Source organism: Poecilia reticulata, chromosome 1 (assembly GCF_904066995.2).
Source record: "Poecilia reticulata chromosome 1, P_reticulata-male-v2, whole genome shotgun sequence".
NCBI classification, from domain to species: domain Eukaryota; kingdom Metazoa; phylum Chordata; class Actinopteri; order Cyprinodontiformes; family Poeciliidae; genus Poecilia; species Poecilia reticulata.
Genome location: NC_088830.1, coordinates 18,135,554 through 18,142,267, shown reverse-complemented (window position 1 = coordinate 18,142,267; position 6,714 = coordinate 18,135,554).

The window sequence follows — 6,714 nt, the reverse complement described above, 5'->3', positions numbered from 1 at the left end:
GGATTCATCACAAATCTGTCGTTAGTGAAAGTCCCCACCTCATTAGGGCCAAATAATTAGCATCAAATAAGGAACAACTACATAATGGCATCTCACATCCAGGTCATAAAGGTGTAGTTTGAAACTTTTCATGTACTTTTCATAATACAAAATTTTTATTTTATAGTTGGAAAATGTTTTTGTCTCGCTTAGATGCTAATACCATTTACCATGTTTACGTTGTACTAAAAAGTAAATGTAGCACAATACAAATAAATTTTTGTCAATTGTCTAACAGATCTATTGTTATGTGAAAAGAAAAAATAGAAGCATATTCAGTAGTTACGGAATACTATTATAATTAAAAATATTTTTTTAACACACAGATTCCTAATCAAAAGCCCAAATCTTAACCTGTAAAAGAAAGTGAAAACAGCTGACACTTTTGAACATTTTAGGTGAGAAAGCAGGCAAGTGACAAGTGTGCCTAAATTTTGATTGCCCTGGGTCAGACTGAGGTCAGGGCTCTGTGTTTACACATGAGGTGATGGCACACGCCTGCATTCCTTTGAAATGCGACAGGCGGAGAGCAATGGCAAGATTTACAAATTACAGTAGCTGTTGGAGGAAGAAGCCTAACAAGAAGCCCAGCCAGAAGCTTTTCTGCCTCAATGCTTCTGTCAACGCAAATAGTGATGAAGAGAAAACTGCAGTTTCTAGTGTTGTACCTTCATTCAGTGGCCTGCAGGATTTTCTTTTCTTTTGTAAAAGAGGAAAATACAAGATTAAAGATTAAAATTTCTTTAATTACTTACTTTAAAGTTGAACATTTACACACACCGACACAAATCAAAAAAGAAGGCTGTAGGGACACAAGTTTACTGGTGTACACAGAGTGGAGAGATGATCTGTCTGTCCTACATCAGAAATATCTTTCATTAGCAGAAGCTAATGCAGAAAATATGATGTTGAGGGTGACATGCAACAACTTTTCTATACATGAGGACGGGGTCACAGATAAAGCCCTGGTGTGTTAAACAGCTGAGCGTTATGAGTTGTAGGCCACACCGCTTTGCTCTTCAACCCCCGCTCCATGAACTGTTAGCATAACAAATTGGCAGAGCAAGTTGTATGATGTGAAACAACAAAGAAATCTATAAAAGGGGCTCCAGGGGAACAAAAACCTGAAAAGGAGTCAAGTTTACCATCTCATTTAGCAATATGAGAAAGTCCAGATAATGGTCTCAGTTCTTTGTAAGCTACTGATTGGTTAATTTAAAGCATTTGAGAAAATGAAGGCACAGCATTTGATGTATTTGTAAGGGAACACCCCAATTAACAAGTTTTGGTGTGAAAGAGAGTCTCTCTCTCAATCAATCAATCAATCAATCAATCAATCAATCAATCAATCAATCAATCAATCAATCAATCAATCAATCAATCAAATTTATTTGTATAGCACATTTCAGCAGCAAGGCATTTCAAGGTGCTTTACATAATTAAAGAAAAAAATAAAAACAGCATGTGACATTGAATAAACGGTAAGAAAGAGAAAGAGATTTTGAAAAAAAAAAGATAAAAACATACTTTTGTTACGGAATTTAAGTGCCTGTTGTCGCCGGACTCCGCCGTCCGTTTAACACGGGTATTATCCAGGCCCCGTCGCCTAACAGGACAAGGTCTCCAACCTTGCAGCACCAGGCTCCATCCACTATTAATCCCACTAACACCAACACTATTGGAGTCATGTACCGACATGGACTGAAAGAATAGAACGTTTTGGAAGTGATTTAAGAACAGTATTTTCCCAGATTGTCCAGAGGAATGGGACAAAATTCCAGCAAAACTTTTGTGAGAAGCTTGTGGAAAGGTAACCAAGACATTTGAGCCAAGTCATACAGTTTAAAAGGTAATTTTACATAGGAGTGGAAAAAAGCTTGACATTTGAATTTGACGAAAGTATTGAAAAAACTAATGAAGTAATATATATATATATCATGCAGGGTGCTCAGGGTGCTGGATTTCCACCCCAAATCCAGCACCCTGTACACGAGCCGTAAGGAAGGAGGCAGAGGACTAGTGAGTGTGAGAGCTACTGTCCAAGATGAAACATCCAAGATCCATAAATACATCAAGGACAAAGCCTCAACAGACGATGTGCTCAGCGAATGTCTCAGACAATGGGGAACAGAAGACGAGGTGCTGGAGGTACCATCATGGGAGGATAAGCCCGTACATGGGATGAACCACCGACAAATAACTGAAGTGGCTGATATCAGGAAATCCTACCAATGGCTGGAAAAAGCTGGACTCAAGGACAGCACAGAGGCACTCATCCTGGCTGCACAGGAACAGGCCCTAAACACCAGAGCAATAGAGGCTCAGATCTACCACACCAGACAAGACCCACGGTGTAGGTTGTGCAAGGAGGACCCTGAGACAGTCCAGCACATAGCAGGAGGGTGCCAGATGCTGGCAGGGAAAGCGTACATGGAACGACATAACCAAGTGGCAGGCATAGTGTACAGAAACATCTATGCAGAATATGGACTGGAAGCCCCGAGATCAAAGTGGGGAACACCCCCAAAGGTGGTGGAGAATGACCGAGCTAAGATCCTGTGGGACTTCCAGATCCAGACAGACAAAATGGTAATGGCGAACCAACCGGACATTGTGGTGGTGGATAAAGAACAGAGGAAAGCCGTTGTTGTGGATGTAGCAATACCAAGTGATTACAACATCAGGAAAAAGGAGCACGAAAAACTAGAGAAATACCAGGGCCTCAGGGAGGAACTGGAAAAGACCTGGAAGGTGAAGACCACAGTGGTGCCTGTGGTCATTGGGGCCCTCGGGGCAGTTACCCCCAAACTGGAGCAGTGGCTAAAACAGATCCCAGGAACAACATCAGACATCTCAGTCCAGAAATGTGCAGTTCTAGGCACAGCCAAGATACTGCGCAGAATCCTCAAGCTCGCAGGCCTCTGGTAGAGGACCCGAGCTCAGAGGATGAAACAGACCACCCGCGGAGGGTGAGAAGGGAATTATATATATATATATATATATATATATATATATATATATATATATATATATAATTCCCTTTTCCCTAGTACTTAGCTTATCAAAATAATGTTTAATTTTTTGAAGCAGAAAAAGCTTAGTCTAATAGTGAGAAATGCATGCAATGAGAAAATATGGTTTTAAATATGGTTTTGTGTCTTTCTACACAGCAGATGAAAATTTGTAAATATTTATATTTATAGTTTGAACTGTACACAGAAAATATACAAAAGTAATGTGCATCTGTTCATTTTCTGTATGAAGTGCATGCTGACAAAATGGGCATGCAAATTGGCCAAGAGACGAAATGACCCAGAGCCCTCGCAGTCTAACTAGTATTCCAATCTGCATTTATTTTTGCTAAGATATATACTATAAATACTTAGAAGCTTTGTCTCTTTTTTCCCCAGTCCACAACCATTTTGGAATCAAGATTAAAACAGAGTTATCTAATACATTTTAGACAAAGGAGAGCAGCAAGGTTAGTAAATTTTCCGAAGCTAAAATCATGGGATCCATCGTCAGCTGTGGTCCAGTCTAATCAGCTTTCTAGCATTAATTCTCTCCACCATCGTTAATAACAACAGGTCTGTGAGTGTGCTGTGGGCGGAGCTTGTGCAAGAGATTGTACAGTCTGTACACAACAGCAGTGTGTTTGGAGCAGATGTCACACCAGCTGTGTCACTAAACACAAGAGACGTGTTTTGCTTCTTATAATTTTTAAGCATCTGAAGCTCTGAACCAGCTCTCCTTTTCCACCACCTGTGGTGCTCACATACAGGTAGCTTCATGAAATGCCCATGCCAGTGTGTTTAAACAAAACTGTGTGTAGCTCCTCTGTCTGGCTCTGTGTCATCTCATTCATTCATGGAGAAACAACTGTGAAGCAATGAACCTACCTGGCATGCAACCAGTCGAGACTATTTATGTTCTGTACACAACACAAGAAACCTTAAGTGAAACATGACCAAGCACACTGATTTTCTGTCATAAAAACTCGGTTATTAATGCCAAAACTTGGCAGAATGACAATTTATCTCTGATACCTGATGTGCCTTGAAAGCTTTTGCTAACTACAGTACTGCTAACTAACTTAAGACTGTGCTAATTGGTCTGTCTGGAGCTGATAAACCAGAGGCCATGCTGTGGCAACACTACAGCTCTATGCTGCGCAAAGAAATTACTGCTTAAAAATTTCCAGTGTGCAAAATCAAGTGAGATTGCCGGTACTTAACTCAGCTGGCCAATAAAAGTGGCAATAAGAGCAGAGATTAATTGCCTGTGAAATAGAGGTACTTAAACTATTTTATCTCAGTTTACCTTTTTGATTATTGACAAAAACAACTTTTTTTGCACAACTTACTATCAAAAGAAGCCCCTAGGCCACAGTCTGAAGGGTCCTGTGTGGTTTTTATGCAAGTCACTGATTGTCTTTTACAGTTTTTAAAGAGGAATTGGGTCTAAAATTTGAGTGTATAAGATGACAGTAAATGTGAGGTGTGTAACCTTTAAACTAGAAAAACTGAGATGTAGTACAAAGAATGGGCAAAAAGTCATTATTGTGGAAACATTTTTTTCCTGTAAATAAACCAGTGATGAGGTTGGATAGCTTCAAAAACCAACACAATTTTTTGGATTGTTTCCCTTACAAGGGAAACAATCCAAACACCATTGTGTTGGTTTGGATTGGTTTAGTGTTTGGATTGGTTTAGTGCTCAAATAATTTTTCTGCTGTTGCTCTGGATCAATGAAAGCATCAATAAATTTTCCATTTATGATTCCAAACTATTTATTTGTTCAGCAGTGTTAGTTCAATACCAACAACTTTGTGATGAGTTTTAAATAATTTTTATCAAAATCACATTAACACAGAGACAGAATGACATTTAAGTGCCTTCCACTTATCATTTTGATACATTGCAGTTAATAGATACAATTTATACATACATATATGTTACATATAAATGTAACAGTAAGCAATATAAAATTGTAATAGAAACTAATTGATTTTTTCAATTTTTTGCCATTGTGCTTATGATTGAAGTGAGGAATTTGACATCCACAGTATATTGAACATTAGGTGTATTGTTTTAAATATATGCATAAATCAAAAATACAAACATTAATTAATTTGCTGGCATTTTTGTAGGGCATTTTTGTAGCCACGTTTGGCTGGATGATAAGAAAGACTTATTTGGTTTATGAAAAAATTAGTTGACACATTAATGTGTGCGACTTCCTTTATTGCAAGATGCGTAGAACTACTCTTTTTGAGTTTAATATGGATTACTATTCTTCATATATGCTGACTGAAGTGACTGTTTTTCAGTGGGAATCTGAGGAAAACGAGATGGAAGGAAATGTGCCCGTCCAAACAACCACCGAACGACCTGCAGCACTAATTAGGGGTACACTCACATAGCAGATACAGTTTTGGCAGGGAAAGGACTGCTTTTCATTTATTTGCTCTTAACATATTTACAAGTAATCTTAAATTTGGTGTCAGTGGTCTGATCTAATAGAAGCCTTTGGTCATACATGACATAAGAACATCTCAAAGTCCAAGACCCATTTATTATAGAGTTGAAACCAAATGTTTACATATCCTGTCTGAAAAGACAGAACCTTTTCTCTCTCAGTCTAAATTCAATGAAATGTTCTCCGGTTTCTCTACCTACAAAATGTCTATATGACTGAGATCAGAGCTTTTAATAGCCAAGTTCAATTTGTTATTCCTATATCACTTTCCAATTAGTTTGGCTTTATGCTTTGAGTTGTCGTTTGAAAGCAAAGCTCTTAAACAGTAAACTTAATGTTGCATAACTTAGTACAGAGTGCTATTTTAACCATATTCTGATAAGTTTTCTCTACCATGCCAACTTATATCAAGCAGCGATACCTCAAGCTTTTTTCTAACTCTAAACAATTAATTTCATTTAAAAATAAAAATAAAAACTCTATCTTGCTGTCTAATCCAAATGTTACAGCATGGAAATTATGATTATTTTGTGCAAATACATCACAGTTATCAGTTTATAGATCGCGGCAGTGGTAGTTTGAATACCATTTCATCACACTTTCCAAAACACACAAGGATTTTACTATTCCTAACTTACACAAAAAAGGAAATGTTTAGTCTGATTTAATGTCAGACAGGGAGAAAAAAAGGTTTTGAAATGCTTGTAAATGTTTAGTTTCAGCTGTACCTCCAGTTTCCTGGGCATTTACTTTCTGCTTAGGCATTTCTGTCCTGTTTTAACGTTGTGATTATTTAATGAACTATTCTCACTATAGCATAAAGCAGATATCTGGTCATCTGCACAACCACATTGCCCTTTAGACGTAATAAGTAGCACTCCAAAGAGGAAGGGTTTATTCCATCTGTGCTAGAGTCCAGATTTGACTCCTCCTTCCTCTCTGCCTCTCCCCCTCCCCCATTCTGTGTAAAAACAAATCTACTTTTCTGCTCTGAAAGTATTGAGTCAACAAATGTCACTACAGCCTGGCAGGGGCTTCTGGGAAGGAGGTGGGGTCTCCTTTTTAAGCCTGAAGCTCAGCAAAAAGCTGATTATTTTCAGAGAAGGGACACCTGTTAGTTGAAAAGGAATTTAATGGTAAAATGAAAGTGTTATCCAACTCTTTTTTGGGTGTTTGAACTACTAAATTAAACCCTTG